The following is a 13,765-nucleotide window of genomic DNA, read 5'->3' on the forward strand; positions in this document are numbered from 1 at the left end:
TAACAATTAATATCATTCTTTCTCAAACAGGGGCACAATAATTCAAAGCAGTTTTTCAGGGCTAGGCTAGGGAATGTGAAATATGACATACAATATTTATGAAAAGCCTTTGAAAGTTGTGCCCAATTTTATTGCCAGCTTTTTCCTATCCTACAATGCTGCAATGGATATTTGGGAGGCAACTTTCTATCACGTGACCTGTGACAGAGGATGGCATGGCACGCAGGAGCTGCCAGTACGTGGCGGTGTGTTCTGGGGGCACCGCTGGGAGTAGCAGCCGCAGTTGTATGAAGACCATTGCTCTCCAGCTACAATGGGCATGCTGAAGATCCTGGCTAAGTTGCCATCTTGCTCCCTGGCATCAGGCTGGTTAATAACTTTGCAACCCTTGTGCAGACAGATTGGTCTGACTCCTTACAGGACTCCATCCCAGCAGAGAGTCCCGCGATTCAGGACTATCTCTGACTATGCCGATGCTGGTCAGAAGTTACCAGTCCCAGAGGAGGATAACTTTGGGACATTGTCCAAGACATACTCCTCAAAAACTGTGTTTTGGAAATCATCTCCAGGACTTGAGATATGAGGAAATTACTGAGGGCACGCAACCCGCTCATAATAAGTACAGGGGAAGAAGAAGCACTCCGTACTGGTACTTCCTCCAGTGTAAGGCCAAAATTAAGGAGGGCAAGCTGGCCCAGGCCCTGGAGTTCTTCGAGGTACAGATGCTGAAAGCAGAGCGGCTGCAGCCTGAAGAACGCAACTACACTGTTCTCATCGGAGGATGAGAAAGAAGGCCTTCATGCTCTATTCAGATATGAAAAAGAGAGGTCTGGTTCCCACGGATGCCACGTACACTGCCCTGTTCAATGCCTGTGAAGAGTCCCCACAGAAAGACTCGGGTCTACAGCACGCACTGACACTGCGGGAAGAATTGATGGACAAGAACATTCTGCTTAATCCCATCACTTACCGGCGTTTGCTGAAAGTCTGCATGCTGAGCTCAGGGCTACAAGGCAGTGGTGAGATATTAAAGGAAATTGCACAAAAATTTTGTGTCATCGGCCCTGAATCATACAAAGTTCTGTTTATGGGATTTATAAAGGATGAAGAGCTGGGCTTCCTACAAGCTCTGCAGGTCTGGAGGCAGATGCTTCACATGGGAGTAAAGCCAGATCTAAACACCTATAACCTGCTTATTCGTGCCACCCGAGATTGCGGAATTGGAGATGCAGCTGAAGCTCTACATTTACTCACGCAGCCTATGGATTTGGCAACCCTGACTTTAAGTGCAGACAAAGAGGAGGAAAACAAGAAAAGCCGGCAAGACAAGAAAAGCCGGCAAGTCAAGAAAAGTAAGGCTAGCCCTAAAGAGATAGTACAGCAGATGCTCCTGGACGATTCCTCAATTACCAATGGCACCTATAACACAGCTGTGGACTTGGCAGGTTCACAGAACCTGGCCGTGGTGAGGAAGGCTGAGCATTTTACCAGTGTGCCCTCTTTTAATGCCAGTAATGGGCCAAACCTCTTGGATCTGTCTATAAATACGGAAAAAATTGTTTCACTTGCAAATGTCAATACCTCGTCCGACAGATTGGCACTGATTGGCGACTTAGGGGGCATTCTTCAGAAGATGAAAAAAGACAACGTCTGTCCTACAATAAAAACTTTCTATCACAGCCTGCTTCATCTATAAACTTTGAATGGGATGGCACAAGCCAATAGTGAGACTGCTGCACCACTACCTTTTATAGACTTCTTGACTACATTTTTAAACAGAGAGAACAGATCGAAGAGGTGAATTACTGAAAATTTTCCATTGATGTGGCCTTTTATAACTAAATCTACAACTAAACTAAAGCATATCCTCAGTAATTGTCACCTTTATTGCGAATAACTCTCGCTTGCTTCCTGTGAAAGAATAGCTTTAATATGTTATTGTGGCTCTACTTCAGTTCTCTTAGGATGTGTTCCCATGATGTGTTTTTAGTGAGTTTTTCATTATTCATATTTTTATTGCATCAAAAATGCAACATCTTACAGTTTCATCAACTTGGATGGGATTTATAAAAAATGTGTTTTTTTACTCTGCATGAACTGACCTGAAATCTTCAAAATGTCAATTTCTCTTGTGAGTACATTTCATCCAGCTTTCCTCAGGTGTACACAAACACTGTGTTTCTGTTGCATCCAGCCTTCTTCAGGTGTACATCTGAGGAAGGCTAGATGCACCTAAAAGAGTTTTTTAAATAAAAAGTTTTTATTTTTATATAGATTTTATTTTGTCCAGACTCGATGGATCCATTTTGTCATGGCTCAGTTTGGGAATTTGTTCCAGTGGCCTGTTGCTGCGTGGTCGATTCCTCTGTCTGCTGAGCTATTGCTTTCCTTCCCTGTCAAATGTTGATTGTTTCTATTGTCTTTGTTTTTTCTTCTTAGTTTGCTCCTCTCCAGGTGTTTCTCACTTTCCCATGTTTGGCTTGCCCTTTCATATTCTGGGTGGGTTTCATATGTATTCAGGTATTCCAGCCCTCAGCTAAGAGATTTACCTTGTTTGGTAATCTCCAGTTGTATTTCTGCGGTGTGCCTGTTTGCTTTCCTACCCAGCACCTTTACTTTTACCACTGTTAAGTTTCTGGGAGTTTACTTGATCCTTTCATTTTGGTACTCCTTAGTACAGCATGATACTCTGAGTGTGCTGCATTATATTCTGTGGGTTCTGCATTACACTATATGAGGGGAGCTGCATTATATTCTATGGAGGGGATGCATTATACTATATGAAGGGGGCTGCATTATACCCTACGAGGGGGCTACATTATATTCTATATGGAGGCTGCATTATACCTTATGAGGGGGTTGCATTATACTCTGAGGCTGATTGCAATATATTCTATGGGGGTACATTATATTCTATGGGGGGCTGCATTATATTCTATGAAGGGGCTACATTATACTATATGAGGGGTGCTACTTTATATACTATGAGGGGGCTGCATTGTACCCTATGAGGGGGCTACTTCGTATTCTATGAGTTGGCTACTTTATATTCTTTTAGGGTGCTACTTTATATTCTATGAGGGGGGCTACCCCAACCCCTGCTACATAATTAAGATGTATACTACCCTATATTATACCCTGATATTAGCGTGTTTTACCACACAATTGGTGGTCTTGTATTTATTTCTATGTAGCTACATAGTGGGCCCCAAGAATGATTTTCTCTGGTGGGTCCAAGGTGCTCCAGTCCGACACTGAGTGTAGGTGCGGCGTTTCCCTGTGACTGAACTTCCCTTTTTCCGTGACCCATATGTCAGTGTGTACACATTAATAACATATTTGTCCCATTCTATTTTGCCCTTCATCTGTTTTTTGCCATTTTATTGTTTAGGAGTGTGAAATTATGCAGATAAAACTCCTTTAAGATCTAAAGAACACCAAAGAGAGGCTCCCCACATCCTGCACCACGTCAAAACCTATATGTGTACATATGATTTCTGTCTGTCAACTGTTAAAAAGCAACAAGTCAACCATTCAATTCAAAACTAAGAAGATAAAAATCAGCAATAATTCATATTAGTCTAAAACATGTTAGTCACTGTACAGGCTTTGTTGCTATAACATTATATACATTACTAGATGGTGGCCCGATTCTAACACATCGGGTATTCTAGAATATGCATGTCCATGTAGTATATTGCCCAGTCACGTAATTTATTGCCCAGCCACGTAGTATATTGCCCAGCCACGTAGTATATTGCCCAGCCACGTAGTATATTGCCCAACCACGTAGTATATTGCCCAACCACGTAGTATATTGCCCAGTCACGTAGTATATTGCCCAGCCACGTAGTATATTGCACAGTCATGTAGTATATTGCCCAACCATGTAGTATATTGCCCAGTTACGTAGTATATTGCCCAGTGATGTAGTATACAGCACAGAGCCACGTAGTATATTGCACAGTGAAGTAGTATATTGCACAGTGATGTAGTATACAGCACTGAGCCACATAGTATATTGGCCAGTCACGTAGTATATTGCCCAGCTACGTAGTATATTGCCCAGCCACGTAGTATATTGCCCAGTCACATAGTATATTGCCCAGCCACGTAGTATATTGCCCAGCCATGTAGTATATTGCCCAGCCACGTAGTATATTGCCCAACCACGTAGTATATTGCCCAACCACGTAGTATATTGCCCAACCACGTAGTATATTGCCCAGCCACATAGTATATTGCCCAGCCACGTAGTATATTGCACAGTCATGTATTATATTGCCCAACCACGTAGTATATTGCCCAGTGATGTAGTATACAGCACAGAGCCACGTAGTATATTGCACAGCGAAGTAGTATATTGCACAGTGACGTAGTATACAGCACTGAGCCACGTAGTATATTGGCCAGTCACGTAGTATATTGCCCAGCTACGTAGTATATTGCCCAGCCCCGTAGTATATTGCCCAGCCACGTAGTATATTGCCCAGCCACGTAGTATATTGTCCAGGCACGTAGTATATTGCCCAGCGACGTAGTATATTGCCCAGCGACGTAGTATATTGCTCAGCGCCGTAGTATATTGCCCAATTACGTAGTATATTGCCCAGCGACGTAGTATATTGCCCAGTTATGTAGTATATTGCCCAGCAATGTAGTATATTGCCCAGTTATGTAGTTCTTCTGCCATACTATCTTTGCCACCGCAACCTGCAACGGAAGATGGCGAGCGGCTCAGCGGACTACAGAGGGTGAGTATAGCTTTTTTTTTTTTTATTTATTATTTTTAACATTACATTTTGTACTATTGATGCCGCATAGGCAGCGTCAATAGTACAAAGTTGGGGACACACAGGGTTAATAGCGGCGGTAACAGAGTGCGTTACCCGTGGCATAACACGGTCCGTTACCTCCGGCATTAACCCTGTGTGAGCGGTGACCGGAGGGGTGTATGCGGGCGCCGGGCAGTGAGTGCGCGGAGTAAGGAGCGGCCATTTTTTTCCGGACTGTGTGCGTCGCTGATTGGTAGCGGCAGCCATGACAGGCAGCTGGCGAGACCAATCAGCGAACGAATAACTGCGACAGACAGACAGACAGAAGGACAGACAGACGGAAGTACCCTTAGACAATTATATAGTAGATGTGTATCAGCTATACATGTAAAGCTACCAGTGTTCTGATTTTCACAAGTTTCAGCAATTCTTATTTTTATCCCAAACATTATTGAGTTTTTCTCTTAGCCATTTGTAGTATACAGTATATGCCAGACATAAAGTACAGTCCAGGCCTCTAAATAATAAGTGCAGACCTTGCAATGCCATACAGTATGAGGAGGCATCATGCTTGAGTGCGAAGGACAAAACAAGGCATAGATTTTATCAGGTTAAATAGTGACAGGAAGCATTTGAGAATAATATTTTGCAAGATGCGCTCTGCATATTACAATGTAAATCATTGTCTGCACTGACAGAACCATCAATTCTGAATTCATCACTAGGTACAAGAAGTCAGAGGGTTTATTGTTTTCCAGCATAAATTCTAGACAAAGATTGAATGTTATACCTTAGATAGCAATACCGAATGACAGATGTCTTTCATATGCGCATGTGGTGTCTATGCATTTAAAGTGACAATGTTTGGGATATGTTTAAGACCCATGGTATAAATGAAACCAAAGGTAAAGTTGGGTTATTTTTCATTTATTTCTCTACAGAAAGTTGAGCTATTCATTTACATAAATTTGATGGAAAGTAAGGATAAAGATAAGGATAAAGGGGTGAAAATTGTTGCAGACTACAAAATATTTGTTTTCTCATTTAACACTAATAGTCTTGTATATACACATAATCTACATAAAACATCAAATAGCAGGTAAAACTTTATAATTTTTTAAATATTTGAGTGCACTTTTAACTGCAAGCAGATTGTGAGTGACCTGGGTCCTGAGACCCCCACATGTCGCTCAAAAAAAACCCAAGAAGTGAACAATTCATGTGGCAGGAGCATACTGCTCCTGTCTGACTGCACTCACAGAGCGGAGTACTGATTCAATAGAAGTGAAATCTATCAGAAATGTGACAGAATTTCATTACTGAAACTTAGCTTAGCTCACAAGAGAATGGTTCAGGGCTCATACGTTAAACTCTGGCCCGGGGGCCAGTGGCGGGCTGGGCCAGGTGGCAGGGATGCATTTTCCCCATGGGCCGATCCCCAGGTGGCTGTTCAGGGCCGCCGAAGAACCAGCACTGTACTTTTGATTGCAGCCTCAATATCCTACACAGAGCATTGCGCTTTTTCCTGCTTTGTGGCCTAGCGTGCAGCAGTGATGAGGTCATCATGCTGTGACCTCATCACACTGCCGCTACTGGCGATGCAGAGCGGGGCAGAAGAGGCGAGGACGTGGCGGCCGGTGGGAAGAATAGTAAGCAGCTAATGAGAATCAGGAGCTGAGCTGCTGAAGATTAAGATGTCATTTGCTGTGCATAGGGTATGGGGCATGAATCCATGGTGTTAGTAGTCCACGAGGTCAACTGCACAGCATTGTGAGTGTGTGTATGAGTATGGGTGTATGTGTATGTATATATATATACAGTGGGGCAAAAAAGTATTTAGTCATTCAGCAATAGTGCAAGTTCCACCACTTAAAAAGATGAGAGGCGTCTGTAATTTACATCATAGGTAGACCTCAACTATGGGAGACAAACTGAGAAATAAAAATCCAGAAAATCACATTGTCTGTTTTTTTTATCATTTTATTTGCATATTATGGTGGAAAATAAGTATTTTGGTCAGAAACAAACAATCAAGATTTCTGGCTCTCACAGACCTGTAACTTCTTCTTTAAGAGTCTCCTCTTTCCTCCACTCATTACCTGTAGTAATGGCACCTGTTTAAACTTGTTATCAGTATAAAAAGACACCTGTGCACACCCTCAAACAGTCTGACTCCAAGCTCCACTATGGTGAAGACCAAAGAGCTGTCAAAGGACACCAGAAACAAAATTGTAGCCCTGCACCAGGCTGGGAAGACTGAATCTGCAATAGCCAACCAGCTTGGAGTGAAGAAATCAACAGTGGGAGCAATAATTAGAAAATGGAAGACATTCAAGACCACTGATAATCTCCCTCGATCTGGGGCTCCACGCAAAATCCCACCCCGTGGGGTCAGAATGATCACAAGAACGGTGAGCAAAAATCCCAGAACCACGCGGGGGGACCTAGTGAATGAACTGCAGAGAGCTGGGATCAATGTAACAAGGCCTACCATAAGTAACACACTACGCCACCATGGACTCAGATCCTGCAGTGCCAGACGTGTCCCACTGCTTAAGCCAGTACATGTCCGGGCCCGTCTGAAGTTTGCTAGAGAGCATTTGGATGATCCAGAGAAGTTTTGGGAGAATGTCCTATGGTCTGATGAAACCAAACTGGAACTGTTTGGTAGAAACAAAACTTGTCGTGTTTGGAGGAAAAAGAATACTGAGTTGCATCCATCAAACACCATACCTACTGTAAAGCATGGTGGTGGAAACATCATGCTTTGGGGCTGTTTCTCTGCAAAGGGGCCAAGACGACTGATCCGGGTACATGAAAGAATGAATGGGGCCATGTATCGTGAGATTTTGAGTGCAAACCTCCTTCCATCAGCAAGGGCATTGAAGATGAAACGTGGCTGGGTCTTTCAACATGACAATGATCCAAAGCACACCGCCAGGGCAACGAAGGAGTGGCTTCGTAAGAAGCATTTCAAGGTCCTGGAGTGGCCTAGCCAGTCTCCAGATCTCAACCCTATAGAAAACCTTTGGAGGGAGTTGAAAGTCCGTGTTGCCAAGCGAAAAGCCAAAAACATCACTGCTCTAGAGGAGATCTGCATGGAGGAATGGGCCAACATACCAACAACAGTGTGTGGCAACCTTGTGAAGACTTACAGAAAACGTTTGACCTCTGTCATTGCCAACAAAGGATATATTACAAAGTATTGAGATGAAATTTTGTTTCTGACCAAATACTTATTTTCCACCATAATATGCAAATAAAATGATAAAAAAAAATGTGATTTTCTGGATTTTTTTTTCTCAGTTTGTCTCCCATAGTTGAGGTCTACCTATGATGTAAATTACAGACGCCTCTCATCTTTTTAAGTGGTGGAACTTGCACTATTGCTGAATGACTAAATACTTTTTTGCCCCACTGTATATGTGTGTGTGTATATGAGTGTTTGTGTACAGTGCATTGCGAAAGTATTCGGCCCCCTAGAACTTTTCAACCTTTTCCCACATATCATGCTTCAAACATAAAGATACCAAATGTACATTTTTGGTGAAGGATCAAAAACAAGTGGAACACAATTGTGAAGTTGAACAAACTTTATTGGTTATTTTGAATTTTTGTGGAAAATCAAAAACTGAAAAGTGGGGCGTGCAATATTATTTGGCCCCTTTAACTTAAAGGGAATCTGTCACCCCAAAAATCGTATATGATCTAAGACCACCCGGCATCAGGGGCTTATCTAAAGCATTCTGTTATGCTAGGAGCCACAGGACATGGACCGCTACGCCCATTGGACCCGGACCGCAGCGGGCTGCCCCTGGGTGACTATAATATAACCTGTTTTTCTTACCTTTCAAGTAAAGGCCCCGTCACACACAGCGACGCTGCAGCCATACAGACAACGATGCTGATCGCTGCAGTGTCGCTGTTTAGTCGCTGTGTGGTCGCTGGGGAGCTGTCACACAGACCACTCTCCAGCGACCAACGATGCCGAGGTCCCCTGGTAACCAGGGTAAACATCGGGTTACTAAGCGCAGGGCCGCGCTTAGTAACCCGATGTTTACCCTGGTTACCAGTGTAAAATGTAAAATAACAAACAGTACATACTTACATTCGCGTCCCCCGGCGTCCGCTTCCTGCACAGACTGAGTGCCGGCCCTAACAGCAGAGCGGTGACGTCACCGCTGTGCTGTGCTTTCACTTTCACTTTACGGTGCTCAGTCAGTGTGGGAAGCGGACGCCGGGGGATGCGAAGGTGAGTATGTACTGTTTGTTTTTTTTACATTTTACACTGGTAACCAGGGTAAACATCGGGTTACTAAGCGCGGCCCTGCGCTTAGTAACCCAATGTTTACCCTGGTTACCAGTGAAGACATCGCTGAATCCGTGTCACACACACCGATTCAGCGATGTCAGCGGGACCTCAACGACCAAAAAAAGGTCCAGGCCATTCCGACACGACCAGCGATCTCGCAGCAGGGGCCTGGTCGCTGGTACGTGTCACACATAGCGAGATCGCTACTGAGGTCGCTGTTGCATCACAAAACTTGTGACTCAGCAGCGATCTCGCTAGCGATCTCGCTATGTGAGACGGGGCCTTTATATTGGGGGCTTATCTACAGCATTACAGAATGCTGTAGATATGCCTCTGATGCCGGTGGCCTTAGCTCATATACGATTCCCTTTAATACTTTGATGTGCCACCTTTTGCTGCGATTACAGCTGCAAGTCGCTTAGGGTATGTCTCTATCAGTTTTCTACATCCAGAGACTGAAATTCTTGCCCATTCTTCTTGGCAAACAGCTCGAGCTCAAAGAGGTTTGATGGAGATCGATTGTGAACAGCAGTTTTCAGCTCTTTCACAGATTCTCAATTGGATTGAGGTCTGGACTTTGACTTGACTATTCTAACACCTGGATATGCTTATTTGTGAACCATTTCATTGTAGATTTTGCTTTATGTTTGGGATCATTGTCATGTTGGAAGACAAATCTCCGTCCCAGTCTCAGGTGTTTTGCAGACTCCAAAAGGTTTTCTTCAAGAATGGTCCTGTATTTGGCTCCATCCATCTTCACATCAATTTTCACCATCTTCCCTGTCCCTGCTGAAGAAAAGCAGGCCCAAGCCATGATGCTGCCACCACCATGTTTGACAGTGGGGATGGTGTGTTCAGGGTGATGAGCTGTGTTGCCTTTACGCCAAACATATCATTTGGCATTGTTGCCAAAAAGTTTGATTTTGGTTTCATCTGACCAGAGCACCTTCTTCCACATGTTTGGTGGGTCTCCCAGGTTTCTTATTGCAAACTTTAAATAACACTTTTTTATGGATATCTTTGAGAAATGGCTTTCTTCTTGCCACTCTTCCATAAAGGCCAGATTTGTGCAGTGTGCGACTAATTATTGTCCTATGGACAGACTGTCCCACCTCAGCTGTAGATCTCTGCAGTTCATCCACAGTGATCATGGGGCTCTTGGCTGCATCTCTGATCAGTCTTCACCTTGTTTGAGATGAAAGTTTAGAGGGACGGCCGGGTCTTGGTAGATTTGCAGTGGTATGATACTCCTTCCATTTCAAAATGTTTGCTTGCACAGTGCTCCTTGGGATGTTTAAAGTTTTGGAAATCATTTTGTATCCAAATCTGGCTTTAAACTTCTCCACAACAGTATCACGGACCTGCCTGTTGTGTTCCTTGGTCTTCATGATGCTCTCTATGCTTCAAACAGAACCCTGAGACTATCACAGAGCAGGTGCATTTATACGGAGACTTGATTACACACAGGTGGATATTTATCATCATTAGGCATTTAGGATAACATTGGATCATTCAGAGATCCACAATGAACTTCTGGAGTGAGTTTGCTGCACTGAAAGTAAAGGGGACGAATAATATTGCACGCCCCACTTTTCAGTTTTTGAATTTCCAAAAAAGTTAAAATAACCAATAAATTTCATTCAACTTCACAATTGTGTTCCACTTGTTGTTGATTCTTAACCAAACATTTACATTTATAAAATACACATATAGTCAGATCACCTGAACGTAGGCTAATCCTCATCTGTTCCTGCATGGAAAGGTTTGAGCAAACGATCCACAGAAAAAAGTAAGTTGAATCCAGCAGGATTGAAGTTAAAACCAGTCTCTAATTATTTCTTCATTAAAAATATGTTGCACCACTCCAAAATAAGAAACATATGAATATTTCACAGCATGTCACGCAAAATTTCAAAGTATAGCAGCGTTATTCCGACTTAAACCATACAAAAAGGGAAAGAAAAAGCAACCAAAAAAAGGCATATAAAAAGCGAAAATAATACTTATACCTTAAAATTTAAAACTGCAAAGTATAATTACAAAAAATAATAAGGCGTATCCCAAAAGTGTTTTACTAATATTGTAATATTAGGTCTTGTCTTGAATTTAAGCCATATGGATTTCTAGTCTCTAAAGTAAAAATCCAAAACGATTCTCTATTTAACAATTTTCTTCTATGATATTACAATATTAGTAAAAATCTTTTGGGATATGTCTTGCGTGACATGCTGTGAAATATTCATATGTTTCATATTTTGGAGTGGTGTACCATATTTTTAATGAAGAAATAAATAGAGACTGGTTTTAACTTCAATCCTGCTGGATTCAACAAACATTTACATTTGGTATCTTTATGTTTGAAGCATGATATGTGGGAAAAGGTTGAAAAGTTCCAGGGAGCCGAATACTTTCGCAAGGCACTGTATGAGTGTATGTGTGTGTGTGTGTGTGAGTGTATGAGTGTGTGTGTGAGTGTGTGTATGAGTGTGTGTTTTGTGTGAGTGTGTGTGAGTGTATGAATGTGTGTGTGAGTGTATGTGTGTGAGTGTATGAGTGTGTGTGTGAGTGTATGAGTGTGTGTATGTATGTATATATATATGTAATCGCCACGAAATGGGTGTCGCTACTACGCATGCGTGGGAATAGCTGTGATATGTATGTCACTTGCGCAGGCGCAGATCGGGGCCACAAGGCCATGATCTGCGCCTGCGCAACTGACATTCACATCACCACTATTCCCACGCGTGCACAGTAACAGCCACAATATCAGTACATACCCACTGGCCCTGACATCAAGCCCCGGCTCTGACCTCATCACGACCCACCTGCCCCAACCTCAGTGCCCCTCACCAGCCCCAACAACAGTACCCCCCACCGGCCCTGATATCAGTACCCCCCTACCGGCCCTGACATCAGTACCCCCCACCAACCCTGACATCAGCCCCCGGCTCCGACTTCAGCGCCCCTCACCGGCCCCGACATCAGTACCCCCACCACACCCGACATCAACCCTCAGCTCTGACCTCAGCGCCCCTCACTGGCCCTGACATCAGCGCCCTGACATCAGTACCCCCCACCGGCCCCAACATCAGTACCCCCCACCGGCTCCAACATCAGCACCCCCACTGGCCCCAACATCAATACAAAGTATCACACAAGATAGCATTAGATACAGCAGATAGTATGTATTACACATGTCACAGTGTTACACGAGATGGATTAGGTACAGCACTGTCACACGGGATGGATTGGGTACAGCACAGTATCATACGGGATGGATTGGGTACAGCATAGTATCTATCACACAGGTCTCCTCCGCTATATCAATATATATATATAATCACCAGTTGGGACTTCTGGCCGCTGTCCCCGAATCCCATAAGGCACCGTGGCAGTGGCAGTTGCGCATGTGCAGTTCATGGCCACAAGGTCACAAACTGTGCCTGCGCAAGTGACATAGACGTCTTCGCTATTCCCACGTAGGCGCAGTAACAGCCACAACTGCGCGCTCTACCCGAACATGCAAGGTAATAGCACGGCTGTTACTGTGTCTGTGTGGGGAATAGCGGTGACGCCTATGTTTTACTTGTGCAGCCGCAGTAACAGCCTTACGGCCACGAACTGCACCTGCGCAAGTGGCAGATATGCGTCACCACTATTCCCAGTAACTGCCATAACTGCGTGGTGTACCTGCGCATGCTTACTTACGATTTTTGATTACCTCACACAGCACAAACTTCTCCACAGTCCCACACACAGATGTTAATGTCACCGCACTCCTGATGCAATAGCATGGGGCCTATTTCTAGTATGTATATATATGTGTATGAGTGTGTGTGTATGAGTGTGTGTGTGTGTGTGTGTGAGTGTATGAGTGTGTGTGTGAATTAATGAATGTGTGCATGAGTGTGTATGTGAGTTTGTTTGTGTATGACTGTGTGTTTGTGTGTGTATGTGTGTGTATGTGAGTGTGTGTATGAGTGAGCGTGTGTATGAGTGTATGTGTATGAGTGTGTTTGTGAGTGTGTGTGTGTATGAGTGTGTGTATGAGTGAGTGTGCATGTATGAGTGAGTGTGCGTGTATGAGTGAGTGTGCGTGCGCGAGTGTGTGTGTGTATGAGTGTGTGTGTGTGCATGAGTTTGTGTGTGCATGAGTGTGTGTGCATGGGTGTGTGTATGAGTGTGTGCATGAGTGTGTGTGCAGAGTGTGTGTATGAGTGAGTGTGTATGAGTGTGTGTGCATGAGTGTGTGTGTATGAGTGTGTGTGCATGAGTGTGTGTATATGAGTGTGTGTGCATGAGTGTGTGCATGAGTGTGTGTATGAGTGTGTATATGAGTGTGTGTGCATGAGTGTGTGTATATGAGTGTGTGTGCATGAGTGTGTGTGCATAAGGGTGTGTGCATGAGTGTGTGCATGAGTGTGTGTATGAGTGTGTATATGAGTGTGTGTGCATGAGTGTGTGTATATGAGTGTGTGTGCATTAGTGTGTGTGTATGAGTGTGTGTGCGCATGAGTTTGTTTGTATGAGTGTGTGTGTGCATGAGTGTGTGTGTATGAGTGTGTGTGCGTGCATGAGTGTGTGTGTATGCGTGTCTATGCATGAGTGTGTGTGTGTGCATGAGAGTGTGTGTTTTCAGACAGGCAGTGTGGAGGGAGGACATTATAGAGACTAGGCA

At 43.8% G+C, this 13,765-nt stretch overlaps 1 pseudogene; it reads left to right on the forward strand.

Annotated features, from left to right (window-relative positions):
* The first annotated feature begins 313 nt into the window (after nucleotides 1-313).
* Nucleotides 314-1,696, forward strand: LOC143774945 (pentatricopeptide repeat-containing protein 1, mitochondrial-like; annotated as a pseudogene).
* The last annotated feature ends 12,069 nt before the right edge of the window (nucleotides 1,697-13,765 follow it).

Source organism: Ranitomeya variabilis, chromosome 5 (assembly GCF_051348905.1).
Source record: "Ranitomeya variabilis isolate aRanVar5 chromosome 5, aRanVar5.hap1, whole genome shotgun sequence".
Taxonomy (NCBI): domain Eukaryota; kingdom Metazoa; phylum Chordata; class Amphibia; order Anura; family Dendrobatidae; genus Ranitomeya; species Ranitomeya variabilis.